The following is a 23,274-nucleotide window of genomic DNA, read 5'->3' on the forward strand; positions in this document are numbered from 1 at the left end:
GGATATTGTTGGATTGGACACAAAGTTCGTTCTGAATCCGCCTGGTGGTATTGTCGCCCGTCACTCATACTGAGCTAAAATAACGCCCGAACAAACAAACACGCCATAACAAGTACTAGATTGGGAGAGCAAAAACAGGGAAGGCGCATAAAAATGGCATAGCACGACAAAGCCGTAAGCATTGACATTTTTTTCATTAATTTCAAATGTGCTGTTTCTGGTGGCTCTGCCAAGCCAATCCATTTAGTCTTGTGCGGTTATGGCGGGCTTAGTGAGTGCGGTCTTATGCATCTTCTCATCCCGACATTTAACGTGGTTCAAAGTTCCACCAGTGTCATTCGTTTGTAGTGACTCGCGTGTGTACCGAAATGTGCGTGTGTGCGTGCGAAATGTGTGTGTCAATGCTGAACACTCAGAGCCGCCGTGGGCAGCGGTATATATGCGGCCGCGATACTAAGTACTATACTACCCATTTTTAGCTCTTGCGCAGTTGCAATGCTGCCCAACCCGCGTTGTATGATTCGGTTCGAGGAAATACGAAGTTGAATCCCGAAAAGAAATGTTATGAACTCGCATTATCGACTACTATTCGAGAATACGTCCACGATGAAGAGACGACATCCCTACAAAAGCTACCTCGGTCCATCATCCAAGAAGAGAGAACTACCGCGATCGACGTACTACTTACGACGTGTAAAAAAGACGGTGAGTTTACATTAAGGAAACGTTCGCAAATCATCTGAGCACCTGCATACACATTTAGTTCTCGTTCTTTAAAATGCGTTCCACAGTCCGCATAAGCCGCTTGGTGCTTAATATTGCGCTGCTTTCATAACCTTATTTATTCATGCTTAATATGACGCACTGCTAACAACTGGGAAACGCAGTCAGTTGTGCCAGCTTAAAACATAGGCCATAAACCTTCACAGACTTCATTCGTGTACTAAGGAAAACGCACATTTCCGCAAGATTCTCGACAGATTTTCATGCATACACGTATGCAGTGCAGGTGCCTAGATCGTGCTATAAGTAAGCCAAAGGCTATGATTTATTTGGGTTTTGGACATATTGCACCATCCTGTGCCACAGGGCTGGTAGAGTGTGAATTGACTCCAAACCTTACCCAATCTGTGTCCGTTCCAGCACGAATCGGACCAGGAGGGACATCCCACACCGAGCAGAGCAGTCCTTCCCGACACCTCATCCGACGAAGTGAGTAAGCCACTCTTACGTACTAGAAACCAGTGAGGGCCGTCCATACGGGGTTCCCTCCACTTCTTGGCTCCATGCAGTTCCGAGCAGTGCACTCGGGGTACCAGAGGTACCCCGTCCTGTGCCACAGGGCTGGTAGAGTGTGAATTGACTCCAAACCTTACCCAATCTGTGTCCATTCCAGCACGAATCCGACCAGGAGGGACATCCCACACCGAGCAGAGCAGTCCTTCCCGACACCTCATCCGACGAAGTGAGTAAGCCACTCTTACGTACTAGAAACCAGTGAGGGCCGTCAATACGGGGTTCCCTCCACTTCTTGGCTCCATGCAGTTCCGAGCAGTGCACTCGGGGTACTAGAGGTACCCCGTCCTGTGCCACAGGGCTGGTAGAGTGTGAATTGACTCCAAACCTTACCCAATCTGTGTCCATTCCAGCACGAATCCGACCAGGAGGGACATCCCACACCGAGCAGAGCAGTCCTTCCCGACACCTCATCCGACGAAGTGAGTAAGCCACTCTTACGTACTAGAAACCAGTGAGGGCCGTCAATACGGGGTTCCCTCCACTTCTTGGCTCCATGCAGTTCCGAGCAGTGCACTCGGGGTACCAGAGGTACCCCGTCCTGTGCCACAGGGCTGGTAGAGTGTGAATTGACTCCAAACCTTACCCAATCTGTGTCCATTCCAGCACGAATCGGACCAGGAGGGACATCCCACACCGAGCAGAGCAGTCCTTCCCGACACCTCATCCGACGAAGTGAGTAAGCCACTCTTACGTACTAGAAACCAGTGAGGGCCGTCAATACGGGGTTCCCTCCACTTCTTGGCTCCATGCAGTTCCGAGCAGTGCACTCGGGGTACCAGAGGTACCCCGTCCTGTGCCACAGGGCTGGTAGAGTGTGAATTGACTCCAAACCTTACCCAATCTGTGTCCATTCCAGCACGAATCCGACCAGGAGGGACATCCCACACCGAGCAGAGCAGTCCTTCCCGACACCTCATCCGACGAAGTGAGTAAGCCACTCTTACGTACTAGAAACCAGTGAGGGCCGTCAATACGGGGTTCCCTCCACTTCTTGGCTCCATGCAGTTCCGAGCAGTGCACTCGGGGTACTAGAGGTACCCCGTCCTGTGCCACAGGGCTGGTAGAGTGTGAATTGACTCCAAACCTTACCCAATCTGTGTCCATTCCAGCACGAATCCGACCAGGAGGGACATCCCACACCGAGCAGAGCAGTCCTTCCCGACACCTCATCCGACGAAGTGAGTAAGCCACTCTTACGTACTAGAAACCAGTGAGGGCCGTCAATACGGGGTTCCCTCCACTTCTTGGCTCCATGCAGTTCCGAGCAGTGCACTCGGGGTACCAGAGGTACCCCGTCCTGTGCCACAGGGCTGGTAGAGTGTGAATTGACTCCAAACCTTACCCAATCTGTGTCCATTCCAGCACGAATCCGACCAGGAGGGACATCCCACACCGAGCAGAGCAGTCCTTCCCGACACCTCCTCCGACGAAGTGAGTAAGCCAGTCTTACGTACTAGAAACCAGTGGGGGCCGTCAATACGGGGTTCCCTCCACTTCTTGGCTCCATGCAGTTCCGAGCAGTGCACTCAGGGCACCAGAGGTACCCCATCCTGTGCCACAGGGCTGGTAGAGTGTGAATTGACTCCAAACCTTACCAATCTGTGTCCATTCCAGCACGAATCCGACCAGGAGGGACATCCCACACTGAGCAGAGCAGTCCTTCCCGACACCTCATCCGACGAAGTGAGTAAGCCAGTCTTACGCACTAGAAACCAGTGAGGGCCGTCAATACGGGGTTCCCTCCACTTCTTGGCTCCATGCAGTTCCGAGCAGTGCACTCAGGGTACCAGAGGTACCCCATCCTGTGCCACAGGGCTGCTAGAGTGTGAATTGACTCCAAACCTTACCCAATCTGTGTCCGTTCCAGCACGAATCCGACCAGGAGGGACATCCCACACAGAGCAGAGCACTCCTTCCCGACATCTCATCCGACGAAGTGAGTAAGCCAGTCTTACGTACTAGAAACCAGGGAGGGCCGTCAATACGGGGTTCCTTCCACTTCTTGGCTCCATGCAGTTCCGAGCAGTGCACTCGGGGTACCAGAGGTACCCTATCCTGTGCCACAGGGCTGGTAGAGTGTGAATTGACTCCAAACCTTACCCAATCTGTGTCCGTTCCAGCACGATTCCGACCACGAGGGACATCCCACACAGAGCAGAGCAGTCCTTCCCGACACCTCATCCGACGAAGTGAGTAAGCCACTCTTACGTACTAGAAACCACTGAGGGCCGTCAATACGGGGTTCCCTCCACTTCTTGGCTCCATGCAGTTCCGAGCAGTGCACTCGGGGTACCAGAGGTACCCCGTCCTGTGCCACAGGGCTGGTAGAGTGTGAATTGACTGTATTGTCGGACGCGGACACATATGCGTGCTGTTCACAGCTGCGGGGCATTGCATAGGATATTTACCACACTGTATGCTTTTAAAAATATTCCTTTTGAAGGAGCAATGAGGTGGCATCATCCTGCCTTATCTGTCATGCTGTCCACGAGGAGTCACGATGTAAAATATGTTTGCTCTGCGGCGCGTTATGGCTGCGCAGTCGAATTTACAACAAAAAAAATCTGAGAAAGCAGCCGTGGACAGCAGACACAATGCTCCCATGACTTGGTGAAGCCTCTGTGCCCTGTTTCTTTGTGTGTTTAGTAGCTCACACATCGCTTATGTATGTTTGAGCCGTTCTGCCGTACGTCACTGTGCAGCTGAGGAGAGTACCAAACGTCACTCTGTAGCTTACCAATGCTCATCATTCTTTCACAAGAACTATTTTTGTTTGTTTATTTCATCGGAGAACACTTTGAACCGAGAAACAAACAAAAAAAAACATTGGGGGTCACCTCAGTGGTCCTTTAAGATTGAGGTTATGATATGTAGTAAATTTTTTTGCAAATATTGTTTGTGTGGCCAACAGTTCTTCTTTCTTAGGTTGCTTCATGCTCTTGGACCTGTGGCACCTCTTCCGGACCTCCAGCAGGAGCTTCTGCTTGGATTGCCGATGTGGATCCCACCAGTAGTGACGTTGAAAACGACCCCACTTCTCGCAGCTATGAACAGGGCGATCAGTCTTTTGACACTGACATCCTCAGTGCAAATGTGTGCAAGTGTGTATCCACAACGATTGCTGATGTTATGGTGCTGGCCCTTGCATAAGACAGCCGACACCAGCCAACGAAACGTGCTTTGCTGGACCTGCTGGTCCTCATTAACACAATATTTCAGAGCAACATTCTGCCGACATCTCAGTACTTTTTCAAGAAGGTTTTCCCAATAAAAGCTGAGCATGTTTCGCATCATCTGTACTGCCCGCGCTGCTCATTCCATCTGGGACATAAAAGGAAGACCGCAAGCAAGAGAGTAAAATGCACCAACTGCAACTCTGAATGGAATGTCAAAAATGTTCCATCGCTCATCATGTTGCCTCTTGGTCCACAAATTCAGTTTCTCTTTGAAAACAATCCCTGCATTCAGGAGCACCTCAGCTACAGACGTGACAGGATAAAGAGTCAGACAAAGAATTTTGAAGATATCTTAGATGGCAGAAAGTACACAGTCTTATCTCAGCCCGGTGAAGTGCTGTCATCACCAGAGAATTTTTCATATTCATTCAACACTGATGGGGCACAGGTGTTTAAGTCAACAAACACTTCAGTGTGGCCCATACATGTCATGATAAATGAACTACCACCCACCCTGAGACAGAAACACATGCTCTTAGCTGGGATGTGGTATGGGAAGAATAAACCGGATATGAACATGTTCCTTGGACTCTTCGTGGAAGATGCCAAAAAAGTATTCAGTGGCGTGAGGTGGAAGAGTACATCAGGGAATATGATTACTAGCAGATTTGTTGGGCTGTGCTGTTGTGTGGACTCAGTGGCACGGGCTCCCATGCAAAACCACATAGGATTTCATGGATTCTATGGATGCAACTGGTGTTGCCACAAGGGTGAACATTTTGCTAAAGCCATGAGGTTTCCTGTGACTTCTGAAACACCTGAACAACGAACTGATGGTCAAGCCTTGAGGCAGATGCAAAAGGCACTGGAGGAGAACCGCCCTGTTTGTGGATTTAAGGGACCTGCTGCACTAATTAATCTGCCCACATTTGGCATAGTGTCCGGCTTTGTGCCAGACTATATGCACACAGTTCTGTTGGGGGTTGTGCGCACTGTGACTGGCCTGTGGTTGTCTGAAGCCAAAGAGCTCTATTATATTGGCAAGAAGTCAACAATCAATCTGATCAACAAAAGAATCATGCAGATGTCACCACCATACAGTGTCTCGAGGTTGCCCAGGGGCATAACTGATCATCGTCTATGGAAAGCCTCCGAATGGAAGTCATGGTTGCTTTTTTATGCTTTTCCATGTCTCAAAGGTATCCTTCAGGAAAAGTACTTGAAGCATTTCGCGCTCCTATCAGAAGCCATGTTTATTCTACTCAAGGACTCTCTGAGCAGATCAGACATAAACAAGGCAGATTGTTTGCTGGTTGAATTTGTCTGCAAGATGGAGTCGTTGTATGGCAAAGCAGCAATGTCATTCAATGTTCACTGCCTCACACATCTTGCAAAAGTGTTGTAGACTATGGTCCTCTGTGGGCCCATTCTGGATTCCCCTTTGAAGCAGCAAATGGGCTTCTGCTAAAATTATTTAAAGGAACTCGGTCTGTATCGCTTCAAATCGTGCAGAACTTCTTGCTTTTCCGGTCTGTGCCATACTTTAGCAGCCTCTACAATGTACAGCCATTCGTCACTGATTACGCAGATCACCTATTTGAACATGATCCACTACAACAAACTTTAAAAGTTGGATCGGTGCGCGTTGTTGGCAAAGGCGTCAGACATGGGCCGGTGCACACATTTAGAGATGTAGCAGTGACATTGCCTTCCTCCAGCACTGTTTACAAGCGAATGATAATGAAAAGAACAATGTATCATTCGACTGACTATTCTAGATCGCACCGACGAAACAATAGGACAGTTTGTCTGACAGATGGTTCATATGCTGAAATACTTCGTATCTGTGTCTACGAAAGTGCTGCTGAAATGGAATGTGTGCTGCTGCTTATGGAATATGATTGTGCTCATGAGTTTTTTAGTCCTCATCTCACAGTATGCTCCTCCTCGGGACGAATAATATCATGTGCCCCTGACGCTCTGGAATCCAGGTGTATGTGGATGCCGTTGAATGACGTGGAATGTGTAGTGAGCAAGCTACCAAACAAGGTTGAAAACTTACTTGGGTTATCTCCCAAAAGCTGAGTGCGAAACGTTTTGATGTACCAATCCTAATGCTACATCTGCGGATAATACTTTTAATTGAGTTAATACTCTTCATTTTTGAACTCGTATTACAGTGAACTCTTATATTACCCATGATAATCCATCACACTTGTTTTATGAGCATTTTTCTTGAGAATTGTTTCATCACAATGTAAATCCACCTAGTTATTATGACTGCATCACATGGTATAGTCTACCACATACCTCAGGCAGAGGGCAGAATGTTAGATTAAGGCACCAAGGATTCAGATGACTCCTGATGTTGGTGATCACTCATACTCATACATAGGGTTCTTTTTCGGGTTAAATGATTTTTTTACGATAATTCCCCCCCTCCGACGAGTTTTCAAGAATTCAAGTGAAACCTGATATCTACCCAAACTTGTTGTGATCCTCCAAGTTGTCATTCTAGGTAAACCGTCAGGAAAAGTGAATCATAATATCAACAAAGAGAGCTGTTTGTCCTCCTCTTATAATCCCATCCAGCAGGAGTCAAAGATGAGCTTTTGTGGGCCTCCAGCAAGTGTTTGAATACCGCGGTCATTCACTGCCCCAGTTCTGAGCGGAAACGCAAAAATTGTTGTTTCTCGTTCCAGTGTCAGAGCAGTGCTTTGTTTCATATGCCTTTCGTTTCACCCGTAAATTCCCTGATGACATAACAGATATTGTAGCGCCCTATTTCTGCCTGAATTCTGGTGTGTAAATAGCACACGATTCTCACACCCCACGAATTTCAAAAATCATAAAATCCAAAAACGAAGAACTCTACTCACACAGCATTTCGGACCACCAAAGTGCTCAAGTGCTTAAGAAGGCTGTGAGCTTTCCTGAAACTAAAGAGTCATAATGACGCAGACTTTTCAGTCCCTGTTGTGGTCTGTACGTTCAGTAGAGGGCATTTTTCATTAGTATGACTGTTTGCTTTATTTGACCAATATCCATGGGACCTCTGATCATCATATTAATGAGAAGTCACTGTATACGATGCACGGATTTGCAACAACAGAAGGCATGTTTCCTGACTGTGATGACATGTTGTGTTGGTTCGATTTCACTGTTACTTTTGTGTAAATATAGGTCTGTTTGTGTGAATTTGCGTTGTTCTATGTTTGTTGTCATATTTTGTGCACTGGAAAGCAATATTTCTAATTTTATTTCAATAAAGCTGAAATGCGAATGTATATTACACTTGATAAAGTCTCGTTCTTTTCCTTGCGCACTCTTTGCTACAATTTGTTTTTTTTTACATATTCTCAATTAAATACATTGTACAAGTTCAATTTTATCAACTTCAATATCTGCTCTTCCATATATAACAAAATGTATGTTTCACTGAAATGTAAGCTAATTGGTAATTATAAAGTTCCCTGTATGGGATACCACAGAAACAAGTTGGAGTGGGATGCGTACACTGTGCAGAAGACATTTGCTTTCAATTGGACGAATTCGTCGAAGTCTGTGCCACTGCGCAAAATGCACAATCACATTAATAGTTCAATAAGGAATGATGGCTCCTTTATATTAATTCCATGTATAACTATTCCACATCACAATTCCCTCATGATGGCAGTCTTCGCTGCATAGCACATACGATCGTACTAGTTCAATTGGAAACGACAATTAGTTCAGACGAAATTCCGCAAAATTAGTCTTCATTGTGCATGGAGCAGTCCTCACCGCACAACATGCTTAATCACATTAGTTCAATGGGGAATTAATGCAGCTCATTCGTATGACAGTCTTCGCTGCATAGCACAGAGGATCATATTTGTTGAATTGGAAATTCTCCTTTATAATTATAGTATGCGCGTTCAGACGCGAAATTCCGCAAAATTCGTCCACATTCGTCTGTGCATCGAGCAGTCTTCACCGCACAACATGCTTATAGTCACATTAGTTCAATGGGGAATGAATGCAGCTCATTCGACGCCATTAGAACCAATTGCCCCAATTGGTTCCACAATCACTCCGTGATGGCAGTCTTCACTGCATAACACATAGGAACGCATTAGTTCAAGTGGAATTCATCGTTTCGCATTGGTACCTGTTTAGGCCAATTAGTTGACTTGGTTTCTGATTCCCTTGTAGTGGGCTTCACCACAGCACCTTTACAGCGCCCAAACATAAAGCCAGCTTTCCTGCAACACTTCCCATTACTCCAATGAGGAATATGCGCGTTATTCACATTGCGCGAATTGCACGCTTCCAATTCTCATTGAAACTCATTGAAATTTATCAGAGCGCTCAATGAGATCGAGCCTCCTATTTCCAGCAGGGACGTAACAAATGCTGCAAGAGTGATCGCACTTGCGAGGTGAACGCCGCAGTTTACTTCCACCCTACCTCACAAACGGCTTGTTTAAAGTGATGCCAAGTAAAATTGGATAGAATTGCACAGTAACATCACTGCGAACATGACATGTAGAATTTATAAATTATATATTGCAATACTCGACTTCTACGGCCATTAGTCATTGTCATTGATTGTTGAATACTATGATTCTTGAGAGCTTCTTTCGTAGTCGTGGTCTGTCATTCACGTTTTCTGTGTGATCCTTTGCAAGATAGTGAAGTCGAATCTTGCCATCCCAAGCAACGTACCAAATTTGGCCCAATGATGGGCCAAATTTGGCAAGCCAAACTGGCCATCGATGGCCCATGCTTGGCCAAACAGCACATTTCCGGTATGGGTTTCGTTCCTTGGCCCAAGACCCCGGCATCATTTGGCTGGCCAATCACTGCCCAAACACATCAATTATTTAATGAAATCTCATTAGTACACAGGCAGTGACATGCTATAAAGTAACCTGTAGCTCAACTTTATTTGGGTTCATTTTGGCACGTAGAAATATTGGTTACATAATCATTGGTTGGATGCGACCCCCATTCCGATCGGCTGCAAAAGACAGCCATTTCTTTACTACATTTTTTATGGCAGCATCTGTAGCATCCTTGAAGTTTATACGCACGGACCCTGAAAGAAAGAGATGCAAAATATCAGTTCTGAGAAGGCACGAGAAAGTGCTCATTAGGCAAGAGGTTGCGTATCATAGTTGTCAGCTATAAGGAAGATGTACTACGTCCCACATATACCGTATTTTCACGCGTATTAGCCGCGGCTTATGCGCGATTTTTTTTTCTCACGGGCGCCCTGCGGCTTATCCACCGGTGCGGCTTATCTGATGACTATTTTTTTCCTGGTATTTTCCCCATACGCCGATTTTAACGAAAGGGCCGACAGTGCCTCTGTAACAGCACTGCCCTGCAGATGCACGAACAGTGCGTAACAGGGACGGGTCCACATTCGAGTAGATTGATCTTCCTGGTGCATTCCCCCAAGCAGCTTTAAGGAAAGTGGTGACAGTGATTCACGTCTTCTGGAAGATCACTGACCCATCAGTCCACGAAAAACTCCCCACAAGGGCACAATCCGATCTAGAACTCCAGAACTGACCTCCTCTGTTGTACACTGTGCCGATCCCGGAGTATGGACCACAGGGTTTATGGCCTTCTCTATGGTCTCCTTTGTCGCACAAATCAGTCGTCTCGTATTGCCCGCGGCTTATCTGCGGGTGCGGCTTATCTGCCAGAAAATTTTCAAAACGTCCCAAAAAGCGCGTCCTGCGGCTTATCTGCGGTGCGGCTTATACGCGTGAAATTACGGTATATTCAGGGAACTTTCGTACGAGCACAACACAATGCAGAAACAAAGTAGTGAAGGAATCACTTGAAGTCTTTTTTTTTTCTGCAGTTCCCAGTGCAGAACTCAAAGACGTAAACTGGGACAGAGTGGGGCAGCTGATTTAAGAACGCCTGTGTGAACCTTATCCTTTGTTGTCTCCTTTTCAAAGCAAGAGTTTGCACATTTCCTGTCATTCAGCAGGCCAACCTTTTTTGCGGAATGTACATAAGGAAAATATGTCTGGAGAGTTCGTAGGCAAGTGTGAACGTGAACTGGTGGAAGCCTTTGAAATGAAAAGGGGAAACAAAAACACTGTCATAACTGGCCTGTCAGTGTCCCGTCTTTATAGCTTATGGAAAACAGTAAATTCTTCAATAGATTTAATATTCTATGTTGGTTATTTCTGACGTTTGAAGAGCTCAGTAGTCACAGTTAAAATACTTTTTACAAAAGAAACTATTCAAGATGTTACCTATTCAAAAACAAACAAAGTTCTCCGCTTTGTAAATGAAAGTGTGTCGAGCAAGTGTGCAGTAGAGGGAGTTTCACGAGGGAGTTTAACACTCATAGGGTATTGCCCATAACTATGAGGTATTGACCAATCTATTTTGAATAACATGTTTAACTAGAACAGAGCAGAACAAAGAAAAAGGTACACAAACCTAATATCATCTTGATGACATTGGTCAGTTTCGAGAACGAATGCTTTTCCCCTTGCGAGCCCTTCCAGCTGCACCTTAGTGCCAACTGGTTTGGTACAATGTCACGCGGTACAGCGCTCACGGCACCCCTCTCATCGCTGCCACCTTTCGTAGCAAAGAAGTGTAACACATGAAGAAAGCCACTGGTGAGTAGCTCAACTTGAAAGCAAACGATACAAAGCAACAAAATAGAACAAATCAGGAATCGAAATATATATGCTTATTTCCAAGTGCAGATTAAGTGATTTCAGGAATATAGCAGGCACTACAGCAAATTGAACTGGCCTCTGTAGTGCAAGTACACTTGATCCAGCGCACATGTCACAGTGGCTGTTTCAGTACAACACATATTAAGTATGTTCCATAGGTTATGTCAAACTGTCGTGCACTGTGGTGAACTGCACTAGAATGGCCAGTGGAATTCAGTATTATACATGGTGTTTATTCTAAAACCTTACAGTATTTTTACAAATAGATACGCAATGACGTACTAGATACAAACTGGACAATGCGTAGATGACGTTTGTGCAGTTCAATTTTAGGACCAGACAGACATTCTCTGGATGAAAGTGTGCAACTATGAGACGACTAGTTACCTCAATTCCTCAACTAGCTTTTTAATTACGAAATTTCGGGCAAAAGCGAGACAGCAGATTGAGATGCTATGCCAGCTGCAAGCCACTTTACATTTAACAAATCCTGAAACACATACGTTCGGTGAAATATCTATCTCCAAACGGTGATATGCAAATAAGCCAAACCCGCAGCGACCGGGAACACTGACAGTACAGTGCTCATTTCACATCGGAAAGCGACGTGATTCACAACGATGGAAATCGGCGCTCATCAGGAGCGTATTTTAGGTTTTGGATCATTTGCATATTACAATTTAGAGATGGCTATTTTAACACATGCATTATCTCCAAAAGAACGAATTTAATAAATTACCATAGAAGTTAGGTTCCTCTCCTACTGGAGGTAGGTGTCTAAATCCTCCAACATTTCGAAGGCAGTGGCAGGTATCATGGGGCAGTCCTCAGGGAGATTTAAGGGTACTTTCCCATGGACGCATCGCTTGTTCATTTCACGTATTTCCAGCAAAGTTTCTTTGTTATGCAGAAAAATCCTGCTTTCGAATACTGTGCAAACACAAACAACAGGAATAATGAAACACTGGCTTGCAATGCACACTACAACACAGCAAGTATAATGTCGCCCACCTTTAAATCTAGACTCAAGAGTGGAGATTTTCTCCAGTAGTGTCTTCAACAGATGATGACTTTCCTGGTCTTCTAGTGCATGTTGTGGTGTCCCTATAGAGCAAGAGCACAACACAAATGCAATATCCGTGTCGTTTCAGTTGAACCAAATTGCAAAACAAAAGACAAACTAGTTACATTAGCACAGCTTTGATCTGGGTGTAAGGTATCCTGACTTTGTGGCCAACAAGAGCAAGGTCTTTTGCCCAACAGAATGGCTAAGTGGCTAATTAACTAATACATTGATTAATCTGTTGCCATTGGTGCTCGGGTTATTGTTCTCAATAACTGGCAGGAAGGTAGCAAGGGCCGCACATACCATAACGAGGCACTGAAGGTTCCCATGATGATGGCTGCGATAGTCTGGCAGGTGGATCACTGTAATGCACACCATGAGTATGCGAGGAGAGTTGCAATCCTATAAGATGTGTTAAAGGATGGTTCGTCAATGTAGGAAAAATACCATCAAACGTCCCCACCATATTCTTGAGCTGTGCTCCGTGGAGCATACACAGATGTAACTCTGTCAGGAGATGGAGATCTCATATCCAGTCGTGTGCCTGAAAGTAGGATGAAGTCTGTAGCACGGCCCCATTCTTCAAAACTACGCTTACCTGCTCCGTCGGTTAGCACATGGGTCTGCTCACGAAAACGATGTGCTGGACGAGCAGTGTGAGACTACTGTGGAATGTCTGGGCAGGGATCGTCTATGGTAAATACACTCATAGAACAAGCTAAGTACTTTATCTTTCAGAAATTTAAAAGAAAATTAAATGTTTACTTTATGAAGGAAGTGCGTACCATGTCTTCTCCCTGTAAAATACCCTGAATGCACGGCAGGAGGACGTGCACTTGTACCCTGCACTACTGGAGGATGTGAGTAGGTACCACTTATGGTAGGCACTGGAGGTGGAGGAGGAAGTTGATTTGCCACCATTGTCCGAGCTCGAGCAGCTAAGGAAACAGATCAGGCTAAATAACTTGGCGAATGAAATAAGGCATCAAGCTGTACACTTAATGTCTGCAATCATGCTAAACTGCCAGAGAGCATAGCACTCCACTTTCCATAAAGAGAGAGAAAAACAAATGTGCGAGCTTACTATATCTACAGGCATTGAGTAGTACACATTTTGTATCAGCTTTGAAAAATAGAGACCTCTCTGTTACATAGTTTGTCATATTATTAAATTAAGTGTTGGCTTCAGCTTATGACAACTATGGCAGCCTGGTCCACTGAATTCTGGAAGAAAAATTCAAAGGCCTTTCATGAACCGGTTAAGGACCATTCATCATTTTGCCTGTGATGTGAAACACAGTTTATGACCAGGGCGTCACCAGTTCATGTTAAAGATTATACGACAGAAAGGTAAACTGATCCACATAACGGATGGTGCTTTACCTTCTCGCTGCAGATTCCTAAATCGTAAATACATGCTAACAATTCCTAAATACTTTGTGCAAATAGCACTAACTCTTTTGACTATTTAACCCTGGTCCCTGACCCTGGATAAGCATAATTTTGCACTAGCAGCTCTATGAGAAAAATATAAATAAATAAAAGCATGCGAAAGCATGACTTTTTTGATGGTTTAAAAACTCCAGGGTTTCCCAGATGTTGGAAATCGCATTTCCAAATTTCGAGTTATTCAAGGGTATGAAGGACCAGTAAAGTACCTGTTCTGGAACATCAGTGGAACCTTGATGCTCAAAGAAAAAAGTGGAACATTTCTTTAGTGTATGCATGCATTATAATAAGTAAGGCAATCAGATATTGTGTGAAGCCTTAAAGACAACGACACCGGCCACAAGCTACCGTATAAGGAACATAAAACGTTTGATGTCACTGCAGATAAATCAGCAGCACAAGATCACAGCCCAGTCACAGTACCATGCCACGCAAAAGTGTGGAAACAAGGATACCAAGCATAATATAAAGTATAATCATCAATTTTAAATTTTCTTACCACGCTTTTCTGATTTTCTCACAATCTGTTTCGCCTCATCTCCATCTGAGTCACTTTCAGTGCTAGAGAAAATTACACGTTTTCTCTCCTTTCGTGTTTTCTTATGTACCTCGGCGTCGCTCTCAAGGTTTGACGTGTCCTCAGCCAGAGCTAACTTTTCCATGGCTTCGTCAATATCATCTATGGAGATTTAAACATTGCTGATTAGGAGGGAATTAATACTAATCATAGGCTCTTGCAACATGAAACAACACAAATCAGCATATCTTGACTTGTGGTTTGCACGACACATAAATGCATCATAGGCACAGGCCAACAGGTGGGAGACATCTATGAAGAAATATAAGTCCGAGCTTGGGCGATGCTCTCAAGTCCTCCTTCAGTGTGCTGCCCTAGCTTAAGCTTAACCCTAGCTTAAGGTTATTTTTCTTCGCTGTTCACATCCTATTACTTGGCAATAGCAATGCAACCCTACTGTGAGCGATACAGAAAAAAAAGGCAAACATGTTCATGAAATGACAGCAAATATGAACTTCCTGTGAACAAGACACCTTACCGTTAATGTCATTTTACAACTCTTCCACTGGATTGGGCTAAGTATCAACAAGAACATGGCTATCAGACATTCTATATTTGATCTCTTTTCTTACCTGTGGTGCAGAGAATACGAATTTTGTGTTTTCCCCATGAAGGCTCTGGTGGATGGTGGCATTTTAAAAGCTTGAGGATCTCCAATTTTGAGGCTCTTGATGGCCAGGAGGAATATAATCCATCATTTCTTTCCAACACCCAACTTGATGACACGACGTACGTGCTGCGGTCACTCAAAAATTCGACGAGATGGAAACTACAAAACAATAGAATAGAAGATACATTAGGATAGGATAGGAACAATAGGAAGGATGTTATCCTTCACTGCAGCGAAAAATGGAACATCGGAAAAAATGCCAGCTTACTGCCGCATGGAAAACACATGCCCTTGCATACAACTTCTGAAGGCTGCACTACTGTGAGTGACTGTTCTAGATCAGAAACGAGGAATACGGAGAGTAGTGAGGAAGGACATGGAAATGTGTACAGATTTTCAACTCGCTGAAAGACCTTGCCTATGAATTTAGGGTGTGCGTCTTGCACAACACTATTGCAGACGACAAACACCCGCTCACCAGGCAACAACAGATACCTGTCTCTTTTATGTGTACTTATGTGAGAGCCAAAAATGTGCCTTACTGTACTGTTGCACAAAGCCCTCAACAAGGGGCCCATGTGCGTGTGCAGATGTAGGATATACTTCACAATGTGCATGGCTTTCTTCTCGTGAAACAGAAGGCCTTACTGCCATATACTCTACCATGCGCCTATGCAGCTGTTCAAGAGGTTTGAACCCAGATCTAACATGACGCTTTATGGCCTGCATGAAGTTTTCAAACGGAAAACTACTAAACATGTCCAGTGGTCCATGCAGTCGACTGTCATTTGCAAGGTGTATCAATGAGTGAACGTTGAACACGACAAATTGTTTCCCATAAACTGACAGAGACGGTTCTACAGAATAGAACAGAAGCTGCTCCGCATATCCCAAAAGATGTATACGAGCTGGGCTTACGAGAATCGCTATTGCAACATGCAGCACAAGGAAATGTTGATAGACGTCAGCCCGCAGAATCTCCTGTAAAACCACAGGTCCAGCGTAGAGTAGGAATAATCTAAATTCAGTCCCTTCCATCGTTTTACCGCATTTAGCCCTCTGCATTTTCGAGGAAAGTCTGATGGAACGAAATACTTGAGGTCTTCGAGAGCTCTCGAAATGGCATAGGCACTGCTTGTGTGCAACCTGTAGCCTAAAGAGCCATGTCATCTTTTTTGTCACTCCGAGGCAAACTAAATGCATGTAGTCTAATGGGAATTTAGTAACCATTGGAACTTGGATTTCAGTGAGGGGAGACACACCAGTATGATGCTCAGGTTGTTGCTGGAGGGCAAATGAGTCGTCTGTGCGGAGAGGGCAGTCCAGCTGTGGGAAAATCATGCGGCCATCATATTCACCTTCTGTTGTGCATTTCTCACAACTGTGTGAACCACTGTGACTTTTAATGCATTTGATGTAAGATCGTGGTGCATCACATATTATAGTTATCAAGGAAACATGCACTCTCAAGTTATCGTGCTCAAACCCATCAGAAAGCAATTCTCCCAATTCGCTAACAAAACGGGCCAGAAAATCAGCGATGGGGGGCTTACCATTGCCACAAAAAACACCTACCGGAAACACGGAGGAGCGATTTTGAAGCAGTGAGTCACTGCAGACAAGACCAAGAATGCACCAGAATCCTACAGCACTGCTTTTAAAAAGGGGAAGACCATCGATATTAAACGACAGCTCCAAAGTACCTCTGAGGCCACTGCTGCCTGTCTCTAACAGATACTTCAAAATGGACATAATGGCCAGTGGAGAACTGTATCACAGGTGTTGTATGTGGTGTGCAAAGGAAGGCCCGTGAAGTTAGGAAGTTCAGGAATGCGGCATTGGAGTATTTTCAGTAAGGAATCAACTGAAGTGCGTGGAATGTTGCTGTTGACCACCCATGTCCTTAGCTGCGAAACTGTGTCATGTTCTGTCTTACTTGGCCTAACTTCGCTCTCCTCGGATGATGAGTCACTAGTGTACTCGTTCAAGATTGTATTCTGGTCATGGTGGTCATCAGTACCAGGTTCATCAAAAATTGTCTCGTCGTCCTCTCCTTGGTGTTGATGCTCTACATCATGCTGTATTATGAATACAGTGCTGTCCTCCGACACCGAACCGCTATTTGACGTACTACAGGACAAGTGAGACTCCTCATGTGACCTAGATGTTTGACCATAATCAGGATTTTGCGCAGAGTCTACCTTCTTCAACAATGTTGAGAGCTGCACTTCTTGATCTATATGTTCGACACACATGCGCGCCTCTTTTAGGGCACGGTCATGCTGCTTGCGCCTCGAGCGCTTCCTAACATTACTAGGGTCGGCCATCACTGTGCTGGCGTCCAATACAACGCGTAACTGACCTCATGGTTCATGCTCGAATGTTCCAGCAGGTAACACAAACAGGAACCTGAAAATTAAAAAAATTGTGCTGGTACAGTCCTCATACGATACATGCAGTGTCAAGATATGTGGGCACGTGACCAAGGAACAACAAAAACATTGTTGTCCTAAGTAAACCGAAGTGGTCGATCGTCACCAGCTTTCAATAGGGCTAACGTGCAGTTCCTCGGACCCAGGCAATACGCTAATATCCAACAATATCACCAGTATGCGAGCCACAAAATACAAATCGAAAGTGTCGTTGAGAATGAACGCTAAGTCGTGCAGGGTCCCAAAAACTAGCATTAAGAAACGGGTGTAGTTCCGTAGACGGGCTTATGGATTTTTAAAATTAGCCATCGCGTTTGAAAGTTAAATAACACTTGGAAATGAACTAGGGTGATATAGCGGATCGGAAAATACAAGAATTATGAAAAAAAAGTTGTTTATGAGCGTTTGTAAAATACCATTGAAAGCCGTACATTCACAGTGGCGGCCTTGTTAAGCCTAACGCAGGTGGAGGCCGCCATCTTAGTAAGGCAGGGGAGCACTGAGGGCCACCTGGGGAGTGAAACATATTTGACAGAAGCCGTCTGCTAATGAATTTGGCGGTCTTTTACGAATTGAAAGAAGAGAAAAGGTTGTTCTGTTTTGTAGCAGTGAGAAAAATTTGGCATTAGCCAATCTGGATCTAAAAGCACTTTGAAAGAGTTTTATTCAACAAAATACAGGAATGTCGAGTTAGGGAGGAAATGTTGAAAATAGAAATGAAAAAGTGGGAATGTGTGCTATTGGAGGCTGTGTTTATGCAGAGTGTCCGTGACTGTAATATGGTAATATGAGGTTTAGTGAGGTTAGGTCAGGCCAGGTTTTTACATATTTCACTTGCTGGAGGCTGTGTTTGCATAGACTGTGCAACCGTCACCAAGGTTAGGTCAGGCCAGGTCTGTACGTATTTCACTTGCTGGAGGCTGTGTCTGCGTAGACTGTGCAACCGTCACCAAGGTTAGGTCAGGCCAGGTCTGTACGTATTTCACTTGCTGGAGGCTGTGTCTGCGTAGACTGTGCAACCGTCACCAAGGTTAGGTCAGGCCAGGTTTCTACGTATTTCACTTGCTGCAGGCTGTGTCTGCGTAGACTGTGCAACCGTCACCAAGGTTAGGTCAGGCCAGGTTTCTACGTATTTCACTTGCTGGAGGTTGTGTCTGCGTAGACTGTGCAACCGTCACCAAGGTTAGGTCAGGCCAGGTCTCTACGTATTTCACTTGCTGGAGGCTGTGTCTGCGTAAACTGTGCAACCGTCACCAAGGTTAGGTCAGGCCAGGTCTCTACGTATTTCACTTGCTGGAGGCTGTGTCTGCGTAGACTGTGCAACTGTCACCAAGGTTAGGTCAGGCCAGGTTTCTACGTATTTCACTTGCTGGAGGCTGTGTGTGCGTAGACTGTGCAACCGTCACCAAGGTTAGGTCAGGCCAGGTTTCTACGTATTTCACTTGCTGGAGGCTGTGTCTGCGTAGACTGTGCATCCGTCACCAAGGTTAGGTCAGGCCAGATTTCTACGTATATCACTTGCTGGAGGCTGTGTTTGCGTAGACTGTGCAACCGTCACCAAGATTAGGTGGGTTGAGCCTTTGTGTTTGACGTGGTGAAGAGGTATGTAGGGTGAGAGATGTGCACCTGAAGGGCTTGTCAGTGAGTAAAGCACTGGAAAAGGAAAATTTGCATTATTGTGGTTGACATTATTGCATAATGTGAGAAATATGTAACGGTAAGTACTCACCACAGCCTGCTGGAAGGTTGGCGTTGTCCTGGATGGCCTATCAGAAAACGAATTTGGCATGTTCTTGAGGCGATGTTTTTTAGCCCAAACCTGGATATGCTACGCTAATGTCATGCAAAATTTTGTCAAATGTGTCCTGATTGTTGCGCCTGCAATCACGGCGCCATAAAAACTCTAACAGATGCTCCCCCATGCTGTCATTTTTGACGCCCCGCCTTGCCAATTCTTGTCTGAGGGGCCTCCACTGTGACTCAATTTGGTTTGTGTTGGCCCCTGTGTCCGGATCGATGTAGTTTAAGCTATGGTTGACTGTCACGTGTTCAAATCCATTCTGATCGAGCCCCATGTAGCCTTTCCAGCAATCAGTGATTATTACAGACTTCTCTTCTACATTGTTTTTGATTTGCGATAGTAGTGTTATCGCATCGCGCTTGTTGTCCCGACAAACTTCCAATCGTAGGTCATTAGTATGGATGTCAATCATGCCAATTACCCATGTCCCCTCTACGAGCCTCCCCTTATTGAATTTTCGCCTCCCAATTTTGCATTCATCTACCTCTACGACATGGCCGTCTCCCCCAATCTTCCCCATGTCCGAATAGGTAGTTTTTAGAATGTTACCACACAGCTCCCTGCAATAGTTGTACCAATCTGCGACAGTTTCTCGTGATGTTTTTTTGCCGTCGAATGATGACTCTATGACAGCCGTGTCGTAGTTGTAGTCCCTAGCGTAAGAGTAAGTCAGTGCGATCACCTGTCTTGCTGACATACGAGTGCCTTCAAGCCAGGTGTTCGCCGTCACTGATTGTCGAAAAGACCCATTATCCCCGTGATTTTTTTGGCACCTGAACTTGCCGTATTCGCTTTCCGATAGGTTTACCGTTAGGACCGTGCCGCAGTAGGGACACTTTCGTGTTTTCGGGAGGATGCCGTTGGATTGGAGCCATTCCAGCGACGACTCCTTTGTCGCAAGTGCGACTCCGAGCTGCATCAGGTTGATGGGCATGGCGAGAGAGCGAATGCCTGCGTCCAACTGTTCGAGAACCGAGAGTACGAAAGCGTGCAAGAAGCGTCTTCTGCGTCTGCGGTTTTCGCGCCTTTTGCCTCCGGTGATTTGGCAAGAAGGGGGCGCTGTCGCGCTTCCGGTATGAGACTTCCGTTCTTCCGCCGCCGATCATCGTGTGCTTTTCCAATATGGCGGACTTTTTGGTTAAAAAGAGTCTGTTGAGTTCGATTTTTATACATTTTTTTAATATTACAGGTTGTTTTTCAGTGTGAGTCGATGCCTAATTTTTCGCTCTTTCGATTGGTGCTATTTTTATATTTTTGTTTGTTTTTTTCTTCAAGAAAAAGCCATAAGCCCGGCTACGGAACTACATCCTAAGAAACTACCAACACTTACCGTAAACACAGCCAGAAGCGCCTTTTCCAAGCAACTTCGTAATTCTTCGCTCGACCAAAAAGGACAAAACAAACCCCACGTGGATGATGGACGCGTCTTCAGCGTCGTCTTCTTCTGCACTTGGACGGACGCTGCTTTCGAAAGACCTATCACATGTGCGCGCGCGTCCGTGGCTATGGATACGTGGTCGATGGATACGTGGTCGACACTAGCCGAGCGTTGCGATATCGATATGACGCTCGCGGTTGGTGAGAGCAGAAGGGCCGCATTACCGCCATCACCTGACGACCGCAGCATCGTACGGCGTGCATACTCCTGCAGTTAGCGGCGTTAGGACGCAAAGTAGCGCTCTTCAAACTATGGCAACAGATCAAGCTGCACATTATATCATGTCGTTTCTTATATAATGTCGTTTCTGATTTGGTTATGGGATGGAAAGCAGAACAATTGTGCTATATCAAAGACAGGAAAGATATTCCGCCGACAACGGCGATCCCTTTCACCGCCACCACCAATATCCAAAAGTTTTGTAACGCGCTCAGATGAGTTCTTCCTATAATTAAGATTTCAAAGCTTATGATTGGTAGAAGCTTGGCCAGAGCGCTTGTAACAAGTATGGCAACCAAACTTGTTCCAGTCTTTGTTTGGCCAATGTTTGAAGAATCTCAATTTTTTCCTTTTTGGCCAAATTTTGTGCTGGCCAAATCGCTGCCTTACCCTTGCCAATCGATAGCCAGTTAGCTATAAGCTTTATGAGGCGAATGACGTGGTTTTCTTCTGGAGGCTACTCGAACATGTGCTCGTAGAGGGTAGGGAAAACGTCGTGTCTCAGAGATGTGGACACGATGTCCTGTAAAACAGCTCTTGTGAGAAGCTGCCCCATCTGAATGCTAGACGGCAAATTTCCCTTAGACACGTGGAGCATTCGTCGAACTAGTTTTTCTGTCACCTTGCATATGGCAACGACGCTTTGGGATGGCTTGACCAGCCAACCACGCGATTTGCGGTGGAGTAGGGCACTGCTTGATGAACTGTCTGTCAGGGCATCAATGCAGTCAGCGCAGGAGATTCTCCTTGTTACTGACTTCACTACGTACCCTGCAATGTACCCGACGACATTCTCAACAAAGGCAGAGAGTTGCCCAGCGTCTGGTGCTTCTGCATAGTCGTGGTCTCCACCTTCACTTGTAGAGGTGCCGAAATATCGAGAGGCTTGAATATCAAGCTCATCAAGGGAGGTGGCTTCTGATGCGGCTGCAGTTGTCACTGTAAGTATGTGTGTGCTGTCTTGAGCAGTACAATTGCATCCTGCTGATGGCTCTATTTGGTGGGGTACAAACCCAGTAAACCACCGATGTCCCAAGGACGTCTACATGATGTTACCCTCAGGACGATGAAGACATCCTGAGGACATCCTGAAACATAATTTTGACATACTTAGGACGTACTCAGAACTGCCAAAATAACATCCGCGCACGTCCCAAGGAAGTCCATAGTACGTCAATGACGACCTTTTACGGACCTCAAGTGGACCTTTTTCCCGTGCCTTAGCCAGGCTTACTGGCGTTCTCTGAACATTACATCAACACCGCACAGCAGTGCGTAGTGGCACAAACAAGCAACATTAGATCAAACATTTTATTTCGTATGAAACTGAGCGTCATAGCATCGTATTACCTCACCAGGTATTATATCACAGCGTAACATGACCAGCATTTTTTTCGCATTATTATTGAGAACTTACATGTCTTTGAAAACATGATGTCCATGAACACACACAGCATCGGTCCACAAGGGGAAAAACTTAAAGGTATATGCCCGCAATGTCCGAAGTGCGACGCTGAAACATATGTTGAAGCACTGGCATAACCGACGACCATGCTGCACTGTGTTTCGTACAACTGGAGATTTGCGATGTGTTCAGCTTGCCTTTCGTGCGCAAAAATTAACGCTATCCAACTTCGGCTATATTCACTTTTCGCCACGGACTCCCTTCCCTGCCGCGTCATGTGAGCTTAACCTGCAAGAAATGTAATTTCAAAAACACTGATACAGCAAAATGTCACTGTGAAGTACGCATCGACGTATACGCATACCTTTAGACACAGCGCCTATGGTTGCAGTCTGCAGTAGCCTAGCATTCTCCCTATCAACAGCCCTATTGCCTGCGAAGACGGGAAACGCATGGATAACCACGTAGTAGGAACGTGAATGCCTCGCACATTCACTACGTACCTTCAAAACGGGTAAAATCTTGAAAATGACGCGGGCGACGCCACTTGGAGATCCATAATTCACATTCATCCGCTACGACGTTTCCACACATCTGTAAAAGAGTCAACAAGGTGCGACACATTGTACTCCCCTGCAAATTCTTTATTAAAATCACTCAGCATTTTTTACATACAGTGGCACAGCCGTAAAGGCTTGTGCTGCTGTGGAGCACATGAGGAAGTTGCACGGGTGAAGCGTATGCCCAATCTGTTTCGCAGTAAACACAAGTCACTGAAGAGCTCTGAAACGCACTTTAGCGTAACTTACCTGATGTCTTTCAACATTTCTGTGGCCTTCCCACGTCGTGAGTGTGCTGTCCCAACCGCGTTGTTCACCGCAATGAATACGTCGAAAGTATCTGAAATTCATAGATTAGACATTAGTAACGGGGCCACTGACGATGTTGCATCTTCACCTTGAAAAGTGCTGGTAGGGTCACGAGTACACTTAGCTGAAAGATAAAGCATAGGGTAATAGGAATCAAAAGGGTAATAATCACACTGCTAGCATAAAGTAATATAACCCACACGCTAGGAATGATACCAAACAAAAGTTGCACGAA

General features: G+C 45.4%; 2 long non-coding RNA genes across 3 annotated transcripts; both read right to left on the bottom strand.

Moving 5' to 3' along the window:
- Positions 1-9,389: 9,389 nt before the first annotated feature.
- On the bottom strand, positions 9,390-11,077 carry LOC135372655 (uncharacterized). Its single transcript, XR_010416057.1, has 2 exons — positions 10,926-11,077; positions 9,390-9,555 (listed from the first exon to the last, which is right to left on the bottom strand). It is a non-coding gene; the product is annotated as an uncharacterized LOC135372655 (long non-coding RNA).
- A 742-nt stretch (positions 11,078-11,819) lies between these two features.
- On the bottom strand, positions 11,820-15,028 carry LOC135372648 (uncharacterized). Of its 2 annotated transcripts, XR_010416052.1 has the most exons (8): positions 14,838-15,028; positions 14,188-14,367; positions 13,048-13,177; positions 12,838-12,930; positions 12,687-12,783; positions 12,543-12,601; positions 12,185-12,277; positions 11,820-12,103 (listed from the first exon to the last, which is right to left on the bottom strand). It is a non-coding gene; the product is annotated as an uncharacterized LOC135372648 (long non-coding RNA). The 2 variants fall into 2 exon arrangements; XR_010416051.1 differs by lacking the exons at positions 12,687-12,783; positions 12,838-12,930; positions 13,048-13,177; positions 14,188-14,367; positions 14,838-15,028 and having other exon boundaries at positions 12,543-12,670.
- Positions 15,029-23,274: the final 8,246 nt, after the last annotated feature.

Source organism: Ornithodoros turicata, unplaced genomic scaffold (assembly GCF_037126465.1).
Source record: "Ornithodoros turicata isolate Travis unplaced genomic scaffold, ASM3712646v1 Chromosome16, whole genome shotgun sequence".
In the NCBI taxonomy this organism is placed as follows: Eukaryota; Metazoa; Arthropoda; class Arachnida; order Ixodida; family Argasidae; genus Ornithodoros; species Ornithodoros turicata.